This window comes from Zosterops lateralis (assembly GCF_965231275.1).
Source record: "Zosterops lateralis genome assembly, chromosome: 23".
In the NCBI taxonomy this organism is placed as follows: Eukaryota; Metazoa; Chordata; class Aves; order Passeriformes; family Zosteropidae; genus Zosterops; species Zosterops lateralis.
In genome coordinates this window covers 43,689-62,354 of record NC_139783.1, presented here as the reverse complement: position 1 = coordinate 62,354, position 18,666 = coordinate 43,689, and the positions used below count along the sequence as shown (strand labels likewise).

The 18,666-nt window shown below is 46.6% G+C and overlaps 3 long non-coding RNA genes across 5 annotated transcripts; all 3 read left to right on the top strand.

The window, feature by feature from the left end:
• The first annotated feature begins 4,991 nt into the window (after positions 1–4,991).
• Positions 4,992–18,657, top strand: LOC310918429. Of its 3 annotated transcripts, XR_014591665.1 has the most exons (5): positions 4,992–5,344; positions 6,418–6,459; positions 18,016–18,080; positions 18,169–18,242; positions 18,409–18,657. It is a non-coding gene; the product is annotated as an uncharacterized lncRNA (long non-coding RNA). The 3 variants fall into 3 exon arrangements; XR_014591664.1 differs by lacking the exon at positions 18,016–18,080 and having other exon boundaries at positions 6,418–6,445; XR_014591666.1 differs by lacking the exons at positions 4,992–5,344; positions 6,418–6,459 and having other exon boundaries at positions 17,826–18,080.
• Positions 5,374–6,305, top strand: LOC310918430. The gene is made up of 3 exons (XR_014591667.1): positions 5,374–5,628; positions 5,717–5,790; positions 5,957–6,305. It is a non-coding gene; the product is annotated as an uncharacterized lncRNA (long non-coding RNA).
• On the top strand, positions 6,609–7,045 carry LOC310918431. The gene is made up of 3 exons (XR_014591668.1): positions 6,609–6,688; positions 6,794–6,867; positions 6,945–7,045. It is a non-coding gene; the product is annotated as an uncharacterized lncRNA (long non-coding RNA).
• Positions 18,658–18,666: the final 9 nt, after the last annotated feature.

Here is an 18,666-nt window from a genome sequence, read left to right as displayed (position 1 = left end):
TTTAATTACTTAAGTTCCATTAAAACTTAAATCCTGGCCTAGTTGCTGTTCCTTGGACACAATGAGGTTGTTCTTTCCTGCCTTGGCACATGTGGGTGTTCATCCCAAGTGAGCTTCCTGCTAAAACAGAATTTGTTTCCAAGAATTTTCTAGAAAACCTTATTTTCTGGGAGGCACTGGGTTTGTTTTGCCTATCCCTGCCTAATCAAGAAAACTCCTGGGGCCTGTGTTAGGCAGTGGCATGAGGGGAGGGGTGTGTTTATTTAATTTCGTATTTTATTTTACTTATTGTGTATTTTTTTTTTACTTTTTGATTTTTGTATTTTATGTTAAATATTGTATTGTGGTTAATGTTTTAATATATTTTTTGTTTTGTCTTTTTAAAATGCTTTTGGTTTATTTCTTTAATTTTTATATTTTAGTCTATTATTTATTTTTAAAATTTTCAAATTTTTCTTTATTACTATTTAAAATCTTAATGACTTTTATTTTTTTAAAAATTTATGGATATTATTTCAGTTTTTACATTCATGTTATTTATTTTGTATTTTTAAATTTTTAAATTATATTTTAAATTTATTTTAGATTTTATTTTTTTTTTCGTTTTTATTAACTTTTGATGTTTTTTTAAAATTTTTATTTTGTTTTATTTTATTTTATAATATTTTTTTTCATTGTTCCTTTTTTTTTTTTTCTTATTCTTTTTTTTTCCCCGAGTATGTGGAAGTTTGGTCCCGCCCCCATCCCAGGCGGGGCGGAGCGTGGGGCGGAGCGTGGGGCGGAGCGTGGGGCGGAGCGTGGGGCGGAGCGTGGGGCGGAGCGTGGGGCGGAGCGTGGGGCGGAGCGTGGGGCGGAGCGTGGGGCGGAGCGTGGGGCGGAGCGTGGGGCGGAGCGTGGGGCGGAGCCAGGGGCGGAGCGTGGGGCGGAGCGTGGGGCGGAGCGTGGGGCGGAGCCAGGGGCGGAGCCAGGGGCGGAGCCAGGGGCGGAGCCAGGGGCGGAGCCAGGGGCGGAGCCAGGGGCGGAGCCAGGGGCGGAGCCAGGGGCGGAGCCAGGGGCGGAGCCAGGGGCGGAGCCAGGGGCGGAGCCAGGGGCGGAGCCAGGGGCGGAGCCAGGGGCGGAGCCAGGGGCGGAGCCAGGGGCGGAGCCAGGGGCGGAGCCAGGGGCGGAGCCAGGGGCGGAGCCAGGGGCGGAGCCAGGGGCGGAGCCAGGGGCGGAGCCGGCGTTCTCGGTGTTTGGGTTTTGTCTGGGCTTGTCCAGCCAAGTCATAAACAAGCCAACTCGGCTCCTGAACTCTCCTTTGAATGTTTGAAACGCTTCCACAGAAGGACAAGTCAGGAGTGATTCCAAAGGAATATTTGTAAATGAAGGGTAACGATTTCTGGGGAATTTCCTTAGGAATTATGAACCTCAGGCATATGGACTTTCGGGGGTGGAATACCAGTTCCAGCCTCGGGCACCTGCAGGAGAAGAGGGGTCCTTATCCACAGCAAGGGAAGCCCGGTGCCCCATCGCATCAGCTGCAGACCATGAACCGTCCCGGGAATGAACAGCAAGTCCCCTCTGCGTCACGCTCGGACGGGCAGCAGCTGCAGGTGAGAGATGGCACAGGATGGGGAGGGGAGAGAGCAGGCATAGGTGTGAGCTGGGAACAGTGAGGGGGGAGAGAGCAGGCACAGGTGGAGCTGTGATGGATAACGAGGGGGCGGTTCCAGGTTAAGAGGGCAGCCCCAGCTCATTTTGGTATGGAGCCGTGGGGAGTGAGGAGCTCACGCTGAGGTCCTGGCTGTGGCTCATGGGGAGCACGTGGGTTTGGAGCGTTACTTGGGAGGCGATGGGGATCAAACCTTTCTACCCAGCAGCAGCAGAAGGTAAGCCGGTATGGGTTTATAGAGGGGACTTTTTTTTCCTTTTCAGCTTCATCTTAATAAACCCTCCCCGGTGCTCCCAGAAGAGAAAGGAGTTATGGAGACAAAAGGAGTTCAAATTGATTGAAGAAACTCCTTTTTTCTGTTGTTGTCTGTGTTTAAAGTGGAGGGATTTTCTTTTCACCTGGAATTTTAATGAATAGTGGCACTTCTGTGTGGCTTTTATTCAATATGATGTTCTTAGGTGGTGCGTAGTGTTTTGTGTGACTTTTTTTGGTGTTATTTGTTATATATAATTTGGTTTTTGAGTGAAGATAACTTTATGGGTGAGTTTGTTTGTATTTGAGGTAGAACTAATTTAAGTAGCTTTTTTGAGAGACTTCTGAAATGTGTTGTTGGGGTTTTGTGTGTTGTATGGAGGGATTCAGGTTGGGTAGGGATGTTTTTTTCTGTTTGGTGGTTTTTAGTGATTTATTGTGTAGCTTTATTCTGTTTGTAGGTGGTGTGATGAGGGATATGTGGTGTATTTAATTCATGTTTGGTTTCATAGTTCACACTGGTCAGAGTATTTTTGAACTGAGTTTTGTTGTTGAATTATTTTTGGGGGATATTGTGTTTTTCCAGGGTTTATTGTCTAAGGTTTACAGTGGTGTAATTGGCTGTGGTGTGAGGTATAGGGGAGGGTTTTATTTATTTAGTGGTGGCTTTTATCATAGGGATCATCTAGTGTTTGTTTTAGTGGGTTTGAGACAGTGTGATGTAGTTCATCTTTTAGGGTTTCTTAATATTTACAATTAAATGATTTTTTTATTGTGTTATAGGGGTTTGTTTATTTAGCATGCTTGACTACAGTATACATTTTACAGTTTTGGATAATTTAGGAGATATTGTTTGTACTCAAATGGATCTTTTGGTTTTGTGTGTATTTATAGGTGGTCTGTTTGTTCTGATGGTTTTGAGGTATTAAGAGTTCATTGAGTTTGGAATAATTGTTTTTGGCGCTGTTAATTGAAGTATATTTGTGCCTTTTTTTTATTATTAATTTGTTTGTTGTTATGGTTTAGGGTAAACTTGGGAGGAAACTCTTGAATGGGTTTTTTTTGGAAAGTAAACTAAAATTGGTCTCTCTTTTAAATTGGTTTGGGAAAGAATTTCTTGGGGAAGAAATGGAAAAAACTATTTAATACACAAAGTGCTCCTAAGCATAAAGAATGAATAACATAAAATAATAAAGCATTTTGGTTTTCTGAAGGGAGATGGTAAATTCAGAAAGCCCTTGCTGTGGCTGTAGCTCAGCTCCTTTGGTCTCTTATCAGCTGTTCTGTGTTGATAAAATGCTGAGGTCCAGGCCCCCTGGGCTGCAGGTGCAGCTCTTGGTGCTTCTCTGGGATTTTCAGTCTGCAGCAGGTTTAATGAACCCATAGAAAAAGGGAAAAACATCAGTGCAGGGAACTTCCCTGCCCTAAAACTAACAAAGAGCAAAGGAGATCTGTGTGCTGCAGTCTGTCTGTGCCTGGGCTGAACACACTGGAGAGGGAATGCACAGGAGTGAACACTGTTTTCTTAAAACAAACTGCGTGCTTTTTCTTTCCTTGCTTTGCACTCACAATCAGTCTGAAAGGTACAGAAGGTATTTTTGAAGGAGTTATTTTAAATATTTGAGGGTTTCTGGCACTTAAAATATTAATTTTGGAGGAGGTTTGTTTGAAGTTTTGGCTCAGATATAATGGAATTATTTTATTTAAGTAGGTGTTTTTAGGTTTTACTACAGTTAAAAGTTGAGGCTTTTTTTGTTATGTTAATAATAGAAAATGGGTTTTGATTTTGTATGTAGAGATGGAATTAGTGTATGTACTAGTGTTGACTAAGGATTTAAAATTCTGTGGTTTTGGTCTATTAGCTTAATGAATTTATATAGTTTAAAAGATGTGGGTTTTATGCTTATTTGATTAGAGGCAGGTCTTTAAATTGGGGGTATACCCAGATATATAAGATATGCATCTTGGAGGCTTTTTGAGGGGAATGGACATGGGGTTATTTTTATTATATATTATATTATACTATACATTATTATATTATATATTATATAATATTATATATATTATATTATTTATTATTATTATATATTATAGTATACATCATTATATTGTATTATTGTATTATATTGTATTATTGTATTAAATTGTATTAGGTAGTTTGACTATCAGTAATAAGAGTTGGCTTTTTTTTTTGCTGGACTTTTGTTTGTGTTTTCTAAAATTGACATATTTGTGTGGTCAGGGCAGTGGTGTTTCTGGTGCAACTCTGAGCATCCCTTATTGTTTGTGTGTTTCAGGTGGTCACTTGTCTCACACTGAGATCCTCTCACCCAACAGCCCTGCTGAGATCATCCGTGGATGTTTGGTTTTCTTTATGGCACCTGACTGAGACAGCAGGAATTTCCCAGAGGCAGAGACAGCCTTCCTTGGCCCCTGATGTGGATTCTCATCCCTGGACATCCCAGAGATAAGTGAAGGGCTCAAAGCCACAGAGGGGGTGAAAGTGGGGTGTGGGTTGGGAGTCACTGAGAGGGATTTTTGGGTCAGGTTTGGAGATGGGGATGTCCAAGATGTGACCCCATTCGGGCACGTAAAGGGAAGGTCTCACAGTGCTGAGGTGTGCAGGGCAGAGCAGTCCCAGGGCATGTCGTGTCACTTGTCTGTTGTGCACTCTGTGTCTTTTGTGTGTCCTGTGTGGTGTGTCTTTTTCCTCAACCCTTCAAGGGTTTTTTTGGAGACCCCAGGCATCGTTCTTAACATCTCCCTGTTCCTTGAACAGGCACTGATACCATTGAACTTTGACTCAGGAGCTCAGACACACATCAGAATCCATCTCTCTTCACAACCATCCAGGCTGGTGCCTTTCCAGGTCTTGTTCTGAGCTGTATCCACAGCTGTGCACTGCTGTGATCCATTCTGCCAGATTAGGTCTTGTCAGAATGCAGAGACAGGTACAGGATTCTGACCATAGGATTCTCAGGCATCCATCTCTGCTTTTCTTGGGATCAGTGATCCCGTTGGCATCTTCTTCCTGCAGGGTTCTCTGAGCCTGGTCAGCTCCCCATGGGTCTTACCTCGGTCATCTCATTGCGAGTTCTCTTGGTCCTCAGGGTCATTCTTCTTGCCGAGATATTTCTGTCCCTGTTGTGTCCCCCCTTTTGTCCTGTCCTGTGTCACGGGTGTTGGTGTGTTTGGCCTGGAGCTGCTCTGCCTTGTTGCTCAGTCTGGGTGTGGGGGAATGGGACAAGTCCTGGGGAGTTGAAATTTGTCATGTGGGGTGTAGTTGGGCTGTAGAGGGTATTCCTGGATTGACACAAAGTGTCTGGAGCTGTCGAGTTCGCCTGCAGCACTTTGACTGTTGTCCTGACTTTGTTTCAGATGCAGATGGATTAAATCCATGGCAGAGTGCCCCATCCCGGGTGAGGGGGCTCCCCTGAGAAGGTCAGTCACTGTTTGTGTTTGCAGGGGAGTGTAAATGGTGGCCGTGTTACAGCACTGCTCTTTGTCTTTATTTTTAGGAGGCAAAGCTGGGTCTCTGCAGTCAAGGTGAAGGGGACGAGGTGAGCAGTGATGGGTGGACAGAAGCAGTTGCTCTTGCTGAAGTCTCACTTTTGGTGCAACTCTAAGCATTCACTGTTACTTTTTTTTAATTTATTTTAGGTGGTCCCCTTGGCAGATGTGCTGGCCCAGGATGCCAGAGGAGGGTAGATGGGTGCAACATTAAGGTTCACTTGTGCTGTGCTTCAGCCAGAGCGGGGACGTTGCTGTTTCACAGTAACTCAGCATGATTTTTCCTTTTTTGTTTCTTTGCAGGTGCTGCTGCTGCCCCAGGTGTGCCAGGGAATAGAGGGAGGGGGTGAGTTGGCACTTGGGCAGGTGGCCCACAGGTGAGTGCTGTGCTCAGTGTGTCCCTTTTCCTTTCGCTGGGTTCACTCTGGGCAGCCTCTGGAGTGGGGGGAAGATCTGAGGGGGAGCCAGGACAGGGGTGCAGAGGAGCCCCGGGGGTGACTCTTCTGGAGGGGAATAGTCACATTTTGTGTTCTGTGGTCCCAGGTAGTGTGAGGAGGTGCACAGCTGGAGTTTGGATATGGCAGCACTGAGAGAACGTCTCCAAATCCACGGAGCCAACACGTTCATTTCTGTCGAGGAGGGATTTTGTCTGCTCGTATTCCAAAAGCTGAGTGTTGGGGCTGGTGGTTGGGAGAAGGGGAAAAACCTTTTCAGTCCCAGGAGGCAATTTAAAGTTACCTTAGAGAGGAGAGGGCCCCAGTGGGATGGACCCCTCAGGAGTAAAAAGAGAGAGGGTGACACAAAGTGTCTGGAGCTGTCGAGTTCTCCTGCAGCACTTTGACTTTTGTCCTGACTTTGTTTCAGGTGCAGATGGATTAAATCCATGGCAGAGTGCCCCATCCTGTGTGAGGGGGCTCCCCTGAGAAGGTCAGTCAGTGTTTGTGTTTGCAGGGGAGTGTAAATGGTGGCCATGTTACAGCACTGCTCTTTGTCTTTGTTTTTAGGAGGCAAAGCTGGATCTCTGCAGTCAAGGTGAAGTGGACGAGGTGAGCAGGGATGGGTGGACAGAAGCAGTTGCTTCTGCTGGAGTTTCACTTGCTGGTGCAACCCTAAGCCTCCTTTATTGTGTGTTTTAGGCAATCCACTTGCACTGCACTGAACTCCCCTCTCACCAACTGGACTACAGGCCCAGTCTGCCTCATTCATGAGCCCTTGGCAACATTACAGGACTCTGTGGTGAAGCCTTGACCTTCTCCATTTGAAGGGGCCATCCAGGTGGGCTTTGGTAACAGCCGAGGAGTTGAGGTGTGTCAGGGAGGAGGAGGGAGGGTCTGCTCAAGTTTCAGCAGTGCCACATCACCTTGTCTGCTCTTAACCCAGGCACACCCCGCAGTGTTGGTGTCTGAGCAGAGCTGGAGCACAGGGCCCGAGGACCTGGGTGTGCTCAGGAGGTGGTGAGTAGCGGAATTGCTGGTTTTTGGCCCATGTGCTGCTGAGATCACACGGTCACATTTGCTTTTCTTTATTGTAGCTGACTGAGAGACACCAGCCCAGTGACAGCAGGAATTTCCCCGAGGGAGAGGCACCTTCTTTGGCTTTTGACATGGATTGGCATCCCCAGATGTCCCAGAGATAAGTGGAGGGCTGGGAGCCACAGAGGGGATGAAAGTGGGGTGTGGGGTCAGGGGTCACCAGGAGGGGTTTTTAAATCAGGTTTGGAGATGGGGATGTCCAAGATGTGACCCCTTTAGGGCACATAGAGGGAAGGTCTCACAGTGCTGAGGTGTGCAGGGCAGAGCAGTCCCAGGGCATGTCGTGTCACTTGTCTGTTGTGCACTCTGTGTCTGTTGTGTGTTTTGTTTTGTGTGTCTTTTGCCTTAACCCTTCAAGGGGTCTTTTGGAGACCCCAGGCATTGTTCTTAACATCTCCCTATTCCTGGTGCTGATACCAGGCCAGGCATCAAACCCTTGACTCGGGAGCTCAGACACACATCAGAATCCATCTCTCTTCACAAGTGTCCAGGCTGGTGCCTTTCCAGGTCTTGTTCTGAGCTGTATCCACAGCTGTGCACTGCTGTGATCCATTCTGGTGGATTAGGTCTTGTCAGAATGCAGAGACAGGTACAGGATTCTGACCGTAGGATTCTCAGGCATCCATCTCTGCTTTTCTTGGGATCAGTGATCCCGTTGGCATCTTCTTCCTGCAGGGTTCTCTGAGCCTGGTCAGCTCCCCATGGGTCTTACCTCGGTCATCTCATTGCGAGTTCTCTCGGTCCTCAGGGTCATTCTTCTTGCTGAGATATTTCTGTCCCTGTTGTGTCCCCCCTTTTGTCCTGTCCTGTGTCACGGGTGTTGGTGTGTTTGGCCTGGAGCTGCTCTGCCTTGTTGCTCAGTCTGGGTGTGGGGGAATGGGACAAGTCCTGGGGAGTTGAAATTTGTCATGTGGGGTGTAGTTGGGCTGTAGAGGGTATTCCTGGATTGACACAAAGTGTCTGGAGCTGTCAAGTTCTCCTGCAGCACTTTGACTTTTGTCCTGACTTTGTTTCAGATGCAGGGGGATGAAATCCACCCTCTTTTTTCCCCCGAGTATGTTGGAGGTTGGCTCTCAGCAAGGAAGAAGTTGAGAAATGACCTCCCTGTCTGCTGGACGTCTGGATATAATTGAGAGTGCAGTTACTAAAAATCCTCTGTATTTTCTACTAAATTAATAAACCTGAACCGAGAAAGCTGTGGACACAGTGGTGTCTGTTTTTTCCTTTCAGGTCTCATTCTCCCCATGCACAGTTTTACCAGCAGGAGCTTGATGTCGAAGTGTATTTCAGAGGCAGAGATAAAATCATATAGACATTTTATTTTGTAGCTCTTTGAACCTCCTTGCTTATTAGCCAAGAAATCCAAAACAAACCCCCTCTCCCCAAAAGCACACAGAAAGAGAAAATATGCCCATATTATTTTAATAAAGATTAAATATTTATCTCTTAGAAAACCAGGCTCATTCAATTCTAATTAACTGTGGTTCTGATGTGTTAGGTCAATGAATTCCTATAGTTTAAAATATCGGTAAAAATGGAAAGAAGTGAATACAAATTGAAAAAAATTACAAATGCAAAAAAATAAAAATATAAGTAACAAAATGAGAACTATAAAATATGAAAGATAATAGGAATAGATACACTATAGATACACTATATTATTACTTGTTCCATTTATTATAATATGTAAAATATACTTAATATAATGTACATGATATAATAGATTAATTTGTAATGGTTATTAGATATATCAAAATAAGAAATAGAAGTTATTTTGAAATGCAGCCTAAATTGAAGGCTTTTTTGGATTCGGTTTGGTTGATGGCAGGCGATCTGTAAGGCAATGCTGCCATCCTGTGGATAAAGATCGGTACTCCAGCTCCCCCCGAGCCGATTTGTAAGGCAATGCTGCCATCCTGTGGATAAAGATCGGTATTGCAACTCTCCCCCGCGCCCGTCCCGAGAGCTGTGCGGCAGTGCTGCCATCCTGTGGACATACAGCGGTACTGTAATTCTCCCCCGTGGCGGTACCCGAGGTGAGCAGCAGCCCCGGTCTCTGAGCTCACGGGCAGTGCTGCCGCCCGAGGACCGAAAGATCCCGGCCAAAAAGGGGGGAAAAAAAAAGAGGGGACCCAGGGCACGTGGCAGCCGGCTGCCTGCGCGCGACCTGGACCAGGGAGCGGCCCGGGAGCGGTTTTTCCGCGGCATACGCAGGTGCGTGGACAGGGGATGGGGGCTGAGCGGCACCACGGCAGTGTTTGGGCAGGCGATGTTGTCAGGCGCTTGTGCGAGCAGCCGAGGGGGAGTGCCACAACCAAGATGGCGGCGCGACTCGCGGCGCTTGACCTTCTAAAGATGGCGGCGAAAAGAGCGGGAAAACTGAGGACCCCCCCTGTGGAGAGGTTGAGAAGCTGGCTGAGAAATGGAAAAAGATAAAAGACACAATAGCTTTCAGAAAAGACATAATGGCTCTCAGAACTAGAAGCTAGGACAAGGCCAGCATGAGGATGAGGGAGAGGAACTGAGATCATGAGAAAGAGGAGTTAAATGCTACAAGGTGATACAAACTGTTGTAATATGCTGATATAACATGAAGTAAACTATTGTATAGTCACTACCAATTAGGAGCTTAGCTTTTGCAATATGTATGAGCTAATTAAGCAAAGTATATAACTCAAGATTGTACTTAAATAAACGGAGTTCTGCTGATGACCATATGGTGTCGCGTCTCCCTTCTCCGACACCCCCCCAATGTGTGTCTATCAGACTGCCTGCACAAAAATCCCGACCACGGCGCCGCCCGAGGACAATTTTCTGTGTCGTTTCCAGGTGTAGGGACACGGTCTGTGGGTTCAGCCGCGCCGCAGGCGGGTTCTGGTTACTCATTTTAGTCAGGCGCTTGTGTTAGACACCTATGGGGGGCCTTAAGGGGCGCCACAACCAAGATGGCGGCTCGGCTCGCTGCTGTTGACCTTCTAAAGATGGCGGCGGGGAGGGGCGAAAGTGACGTAATGCTCTCTGCCACCAAAAAAGGCGAGGTGTGACGAAAACGACCGAGAGTTTCCGAACAGCCGAGAATAGCCGACGGCTGACGGAAATCGCCGAGTTTCTCCGAACAGCCGAGAATAGCCGACTACTGACGGAAATTGCCGTGTTTCCCCGAACAGCCGAGCCCAGCCGAGTTTCCCTGAACGTCGCCCCCCTCAGCCGAAACGAACGAGCCGGGGGCAGTTCCGGGCGGCCTCGGGCCGGTGTCCGCCGTCACTGCCGCTTCCTCGGCGGGCCGTTCAAGGCGGAGTCGGGGCCGCTGCCGATCCCCCGGCGGGCGGGCGGGACACGCTGGCGCTGTGCCCGGAGCTGGAGCACTCGCTGTCGGCGCTGGAGCCGAGCCGGGGTTCCCGGGGAAGGCGGCAGGGGAAGCCGGTAAAACGCCCGGAGTGCTCGTGTGGCCCCGAGACCCCCAGAACATTATTTGGGGATGGTCTGTGCCAGCCGCTTATGGCCTAATGGAGAGGGATTTCTCACAAGGACACGCAGTGATGGACAAGGGGAACGGCTTCATCAGGATGAAGGGAGGCCGGTTTAGATTAAATATCAGGAAGGAATTGTTCCCTGTGAGGGCGGCGGGGCCCTGGCACGGGTTCCCCAGAGAAGCTGTGGCTGCCCCTGGATCTGGTGGAAGGTGTCCGTGCCGTGGCTGGGGCTGGAATGGGATGAGCTTTCCCTTCCACAATTCAGTGATTCTGGTGGTCTGGCTGAGCTCAGTCAGCCTGAGGAGCTGTTGCAATTTCAGGCTGAAAGGTGAGTGCTTGTATTTTACACAGTGTAAAGCAAGAATGAACACCTAAAAAATTCTACTGCCTGATTTTTTTAATATAAAAAGCATGGAGAGAGGTGCTTCCTTTTATTTTCTTCTGATTCAATTGTATTTCTCACTTACAGCACCGTAGAAACCCTGTTCTGCTCTGGCTGCTGAAGGACACTGCAGCATCTCCAGGTGCACCTGAAGGGATCTCGACTCTGAGAGAGATTTGTTCTGTTTCCGCATTGACTCTGTTGAAAGGTGAACACAGAATGTCCATGGGTCACCCTGCCAGCTCCACTTGGCTCAGCAGGCATCGCAGGGAGGGCCCTCCTGTCATCTCTCTGGTGAGTCTGGAGGTGGGTTTTTCTGCTGCTCTGGGGCTGTGCTGGGACCCCTCAAATTCCAGTCAGAGGTGCTGGGCACTGCTGGGCCTTGGGGACACCACTGAGAGGCGGCTGCTTTGGTTCTTAATACCTGGAAATCCATGGATTGCTGGGTGATTTCCATAAGTTCTCCTATTTTGTAGGAGCTGCAGGGTGAGGTCAGTATTCTGAGGGAGGCCCTGGCAAAGATGCCGAGGAGAAGGAACACAGAGCATCCGGGGGCTTCTCCCACCTGAGTTTCTCCTGGAGCGTGCTGTGTGTCATGCTGGGGTTTAACCTGGCTTTGGGGTGTTCTCCTGCAGTCCCAGCTCCAACTGCTGCCCCTGAGCCGAGGCCTTGCTGTGTCCCAGCACTAAACCCGGCAGGTGGGTCCTGCTTTTCCAGCCCTTGAATCCCTCGGGCAATCCCAGATTCCCGGAGCTCCCCTGGGCCCAGCCTGGACTCGCTCCCTGGGAGCTGCACTTCAGTCTGCCTGAACCAAGGACCTCCTGTTTGAAACTTTATTCCTGCTGTTTTTCCTCTTGCAGGTAGTTGGCAAAAAAGGAGAGAGCCAGTGGGAAGTGGAGGCACTGGAAGGCCTTATCCCAGTCCAAGGTTCCCACTTTTCCCTCTGACTCCTGGAGAAATGCCTGAGCATAACCAGAGACTGTCCATTTGATTTCCTGCCCTTTACAGTACATTGTTGCTTTCAGCTGGTTTGTGTTCCTGGTGTCATCCTCCTCCTCCTCCTCCATGGATTTGTAAATAGAATTCCTGACTTTTGCTGAGTGGAATTTTGTTATTCCAGGAATTGTGGCTCTTTGGTTCCACTGAAACTTCCCATCTCTGCTGGGAGTTTCATCTGTCAAATCCAAGTAAGACTGGAGTTTCTTTGGGTTGTTACTCCCACAAACTAGAGATCATTCTGGAATAGGAGTAAATTGGCATGTTTAACTCCCTCTTCCCTGGAAAATCAGAGCAGAGGAAGCAGATTTGAAATCATCATTCCATGGACTTCCACAGACTTCCTGGCTCTTCCAAAAGTTTTCCATGTTAGAAATTCCTGAGCTTGTTTTCCAGGCAAGCTGGGAGTTAGATATTATTCCTTCCTTTTATTTGATGTTTTTCCTCTCTCTGATTTTAGTAAGGCTATATTTTTTTTCCTATTTTCTATCCTAATTGGAATTTTGCTAATTCTTAGGGGACATTTCCAAGGAAATTTCCCCAGTTAAGGTTGGTGAATCAGGAATGTGTCAGCACCATATCCACAGAATTCTGGGAATTCCCAGGAAAACTTGTAAAGTGTTTAATTGCCTTGATTCATCTCGTTTTCAAGTTCAATTCAGTGTGTTTTTAATTACTTAAGTTCCATTAAAACTTAAATCCTGGCCTAGTTGCTGTTCCTTGGACACAATGAGGTTGTTCTTTCCTGCCTTGGCACATGTGGGTGTTCATCCCAAGTGAGCTTCCTGCTAAAACAGAATTTGTTTCCAAGAATTTTCTAGAAAACCTTATTTTCTGGGAGGCACTGGGTTTGTTTTCCCTATCCCTGCCTAATCAAGAAAACTCCTGGGGCCTGTGTTAGGCAGTGGCATCAGGGGAGGGCTGGGTTTATTTAATTTCGTATTTTATTTTACTTATTGTTTATTTTTTTTTTAATTTTTGATTTTTGTATTTTATGTTAAATATTGTATTGTGGTTAATGTTTTAATATATTTTTTGTTTTGTCTTTTTAAAATGCTTTTGGTTTATTTCTTTAATTTTTATATTTTAGTCTATTATTTATTTTTAAAATTTTCAAATTTTTCTTTATTACTATTTAAAATCATAATGACTTTTATTTTTTTAAAAATTTATGGATATTATTTCAGTTTTTACATTCATGTTATTTATTTTGTATTTTAAATTTTTAAATTATATTTTAAATTTATTTTAGATTTTATTTATTTTTATTCGTTTTTAATAACTTTTGATTTTTTTTAAAATTTTTATTTTGTTTTATTTTATTTTATAATATTTTTTTTCATTGTTCCTTTTTTTTTTTTCTTATTCTTTTTTTTTCCCCCGAGTATGTGGAAGTTTGGTCCCGCCCCCATCCCAGGCGGGGCGGAGCGTGGGGGCGGAGCGTGGGGGCGGAGCGTGGGGGCGGAGCGTGGGGGCGGAGCGTGGGGGCGGAGCGTGGGGGCGGAGCGTGGGGGCGGAGCGTGGGGGCGGAGCGTGGGGGCGGAGCGTGGGGGCGGAGCGTGGGGGCGGAGCGTGGGGGCGGAGCGTGGGGCGGAGCGTGGGGCGGAGCGTGGGGCGGAGCGTGGGGCGGAGCGTGGGGCGGAGCGTGGGGCGGAGCGTGGGGCGGAGCGTGGGGCGGAGCGTGGGGCGGAGCGTGGGGCGGAGCCAGGGGCGGAGCCAGGGGCGGAGCCAGGGGCGGAGCCAGGGGCGGAGCCAGGGGCGGAGCCAGGGGCGGAGCCAGGGGCGGAGCCAGGGGCGGAGCCAGGGGCGGAGCCAGGGGCGGAGCCAGGGGCGGAGCCAGGGGCGGAGCCAGGGGCGGAGCCGGCGTTCTCGGTGTTTGGGTTTTGTCTGGGCTTGTCAGCCAAGTCATAAACGAGCCAACTCGGCTCCTGAACTCTCCAATGAATGTTTGAAACGCTTCCACAGAAGGACAAGTTAATAGTGATTCCAAAGGAATATTTGTAAATGAAGGGTAACGATTTCTGGGGAATTTCCTTAGGAATTATGAACCTCAGGCATATGGACTTTCGGGGGTGAAATCCCAGTTCCAGCCTCGGGCACCTGCAGGAGAAGAGGGGTCCTTATCCACAGCAAGGGAAGCCCGGTGCCCCATCGTGTCAGGTGCAGACCATGAACCGTCCCGGGAATGAACAGCAAGTCCCCTCTGCCCTCACCCTCGGAGTGGCCGCAGCTGCAGGTGAGAGATGCCACAGGATGGGGAGGGGAGAGAGCAGCCCCAGGTGTGAGCTGGGAACAGTGAGGGGGGAGAGAGCAGGCACGGGTGGAGCTGTGATGGATAACGAGGGGACGGTTTCAGCCGGGGGCGGTTCCAGTTTAAATGAGGAGCCCCAGCTAATTTTGGTATCCAGCCGTGGGGAGTGAGGAGCTCGCGCTGAGGTCCTGGCTGTGGTTCATGGGGAGCACGTGGGTTTGGAGCGTTACTTGGGAGGCGATGGGGATCAAACCTTTCTACCCAGCAGCAGAAGGTAAGCCAGTGTGGGTTTATAGAGGGGACTTTTTTTTCCTTTTCAGCTTCATCTTAATAAACCCCCCCCGGTGCTCCCAGAAGAGAAAGGAGTTATGGAGACAAAAGGAGTTCAAATTGATTGAAGAAACTCCTTTTTTCTGTTGTTGTCTGTGTTTAAAGTGGAGGGATTTTCTTTTCACCTGGAATTTTAATGAATAGTGGCACTTCTGTGTGGCTTTTATTCAATATGATGTTCTTAGGTGGTGCGTAGTGTTTTGTGTGACTTTTTTTGGTGTTATTTGTTATATATAATTTGGTTTTTGAGTGAAGATAACTTTATGGGTGAGTTTGTTTGTATTTGAGGTAGAACTAATTTAAGTAGCTTTTTTGAGAGACTTCTGAAATGTGTTATTGGGTTTTGTGTGTTGTATGGGGGGATTCAGGTTGGGTAGAGCTGTTTTTTTCTGTTTGGTGGTTTTTAGTGATTTATTGTGTAGCTTTATTCTGTTTGTAGGTGGTGTGATGAGGGATATGTGGTGTATTTAATTCATGTTTGGTTTCATAGTTCACATTGGTCAGAGTATTTTTGAACTGAGTTTTGTTGTTGAATTATTTTTGGGGGATATTGTGTTTTTCCAGGGTTTATTGTCTAAGGTTTACAGTGGTGTAATTGGCTGTGGTGTGAGGTATAGGGGAGGGTTTTATTTATTTAGTGGTGGCTTTTATCATAGGGATCATCTAGTGTTTGTTTTAGTGGGTTTGAGACAGTGTGATGTAGTTCATCTTTTAGGGTTTCTTAATATTTACAATTAAATGATTTTTTTATTGTGTTATAGGGGTTTGTTTATTTAGCATGCTTGACTACAGTATACATTTTACAGTTTTGGATAATTTAGGAGATATTGTTTGTACTCAAATGGATCTTTTGGTTTTGTGTGTATTTATAGGTGGTCTGTTTGTTCTGATGGTTTTGAGGTATTAAGAGTTCATTGAGTTTGGAATAATTGTTTTTGGCGCTGTTAATTGAAGTATATTTGTGCCTTTTTTTTATTATTAATTTGTTTGTTGTTATGGTTTAGGGTAAACTTGGGAGGAAACTCTTGAATGGGTTTTTTTTGGAAAGTAAACTAAAATTGGTCTCTCTTTTAAATTGGTTTGGGAAAGAATTTCTTGGGGAAGAAATGGAAAAAACTATTTAATACACAAAGTGCTCCTAAGCATAAAGAATGAATAACATAAAATAATAAAGCATTTTGGTTTTCTGAAGGGAGATGGTAAATTCAGAAAGCCCTTGCTGTGGCTGTAGCTCAGCTCCTTTGGTCTCTTATCAGCTGTTCTGTGTTGATAAAATGCTGAGGTCCAGGCCCCCTGGGCTGCAGGTGCAGCTCTTGGTGCTTCTCTGGGATTTTCAGTCTGCAGCAGGTTTAATGAACCCATAGAAAAAGGGAAAAACATCAGTGCAGGGAACTTCCCTGCCCTAAAACTAACAAAGAGCAAAGGAGATCTGTGTGCTGCAGTCTGTCTGTGCCTGGGCTGAACACACTGGAGAGGGAATGCACAGGAGTGAACACTGTTTTCTTAAAACAAACTGCGTGCTTTTTCTTTCCTTGCTTTGCACTCACAATCAGTCTGAAAGGTACAGAAGGTATTTTTGAAGGAGTTATTTTAAATATTTGAGGGTTTCTGGCACTTAAAATATTAATTTTGGAGGAGGTTTGTTTGAAGTTTTGGCTCAGATATAATGGAATTATTTTATTTAAGTAGGTGTTTTTAGGTTTTACTACAGTTAAAAGTTGAGGCTTTTTTTGTTATGTTAATAATAGAAAATGGGTTTTGATTTTGTATGTAGAGATGGAATTAGTGTATGTACTAGTGTTGACTAAGGATTTAAAATTCTGTGGTTTTGGTCTATTAGCTTAATGAATTTATATAGTTTAAAAGATGTGGGTTTTATGCTTATTTGATTAGAGGCAGGTCTTTAAATTGGGGGTATACCCAGATATATAAGATATGCATCTTGGAGGCTTTTTGAGGGGAATGGACATGGGGTTATTTTTATTATATATTATATTATACTATACATTATTATATTATATATTATATAATATTATATATATTATATTATTTATTATTATTATATATTATAGTATACATCATTATATTGTATTATTGTATTATATTGTATTATTGTATTAAATTGTATTAGGTAGTTTGACTATCAGTAATAAGAGTTGGCTTTTTTTTTTGCTGGACTTTTGTTTGTGTTTTCTAAAATTGACATATTTGTGTGGTCAGGGCAGTGGTGTTTCTGGTGCAACTCTGAGCATCCCTTATTGTTTGTGTGTTTCAGGTGGTCACTTGTCTCACACTGAGATCCTCTCACCCAACAGCCCTGCTGAGATCATCCGTGGATGTTTGGTTTTCTTTATGGCACCTGACTGAGACAGCAGGAATTTCCCAGAGGCAGAGACAGCCTTCCTTGGCCCCTGATGTGGATTCTCATCCCTGGACATCCCAGAGATAAGTGAAGGGCTCAAAGCCACAGAGGGGGTGAAAGTGGGGTGTGGGTTGGGAGTCACTGAGAGGGATTTTTGGGTCAGGTTTGGAGATGGGGATGTCCAAGATGTGACCCCATTCGGGCACGTAAAGGGAAGGTCTCACAGTGCTGAGGTGTGCAGGGCAGAGCAGTCCCAGGGCATGTCGTGTCACTTGTCTGTTGTGCACTCTGTGTCTTTTGTGTGTCCTGTGTGGTGTGTCTTTTTCCTCAACCCTTCAAGGGTTTTTTTGGAGACCCCAGGCATCGTTCTTAACATCTCCCTGTTCCTTGAACAGGCACTGATACCATTGAACTTTGACTCAGGAGCTCAGACACACATCAGAATCCATCTCTCTTCACAACCATCCAGGCTGGTGCCTTTCCAGGTCTTGTTCTGAGCTGTATCCACAGCTGTGCACTGCTGTGATCCATTCTGCCAGATTAGGTCTTGTCAGAATGCAGAGACAGGTACAGGATTCTGACCATAGGATTCTCAGGCATCCATCTCTGCTTTTCTTGGGATCAGTGATCCCGTTGGCATCTTCTTCCTGCAGGGTTCTCTGAGCCTGGTCAGCTCCCCATGGGTCTTACCTCGGTCATCTCATTGCGAGTTCTCTTGGTCCTCAGGGTCATTCTTCTTGCCGAGATATTTCTGTCCCTGTTGTGTCCCCCCTTTTGTCCTGTCCTGTGTCACGGGTGTTGGTGTGTTTGGCCTGGAGCTGCTCTGCCTTGTTGCTCAGTCTGGGTGTGGGGGAATGGGACAAGTCCTGGGGAGTTGAAATTTGTCATGTGGGGTGTAGTTGGGCTGTAGAGGGTATTCCTGGATTGACACAAAGTGTCTGGAGCTGTCGAGTTCGCCTGCAGCACTTTGACTGTTGTCCTGACTTTGTTTCAGATGCAGATGGATTAAATCCATGGCAGAGTGCCCCATCCCGGGTGAGGGGGCTCCCCTGAGAAGGTCAGTCACTGTTTGTGTTTGCAGGGGAGTGTAAATGGTGGCCGTGTTACAGCACTGCTCTTTGTCTTTATTTTTAGGAGGCAAAGCTGGGTCTCTGCAGTCAAGGTGAAGGGGACGAGGTGAGCAGTGATGGGTGGACAGAAGCAGTTGCTCTTGCTGAAGTCTCACTTTTGGTGCAACTCTAAGCATTCACTGTTACTTTTTTTTAATTTATTTTAGGTGGTCCCCTTGGCAGATGTGCTGGCCCAGGATGCCAGAGGAGGGTAGATGGGTGCAACATTAAGGTTCACTTGTGCTGTGCTTCAGCCAGAGCGGGGACGTTGCTGTTTCACAGTAACTCAGCATGATTTTTCCTTTTTTGTTTCTTTGCAGGTGCTGCTGCTGCCCCAGGTGTGCCAGGGAATAGAGGGAGGGGGTGAGTTGGCACTTGGGCAGGTGGCCCACAGGTGAGTGCTGTGCTCAGTGTGTCCCTTTTCCTTTCGCTGGGTTCACTCTGGGCAGCCTCTGGAGTGGGGGGAAGATCTGAGGGGGAGCCAGGACAGGGGTGCAGAGGAGCCCCGGGGGTGACTCTTCTGGAGGGGAATAGTCACATTTTGTGTTCTGTGGTCCCAGGTAGTGTGAGGAGGTGCACAGCTGGAGTTTGGATATGGCAGCACTGAGAGAACGTCTCCAAATCCACGGAGCCAACACGTTCATTTCTGTCGAGGAGGGATTTTGTCTGCTCGTATTCCAAAAGCTGAGTGTTGGGGCTGGTGGTTGGGAGAAGGGGAAAAACCTTTTCAGTCCCAGGAGGCAATTTAAAGTTACCTTAGAGAGGAGAGGGCCCTAGTGGGATGGACCCCTCTGGAGTAAAAACAGTGAGGGTGACAC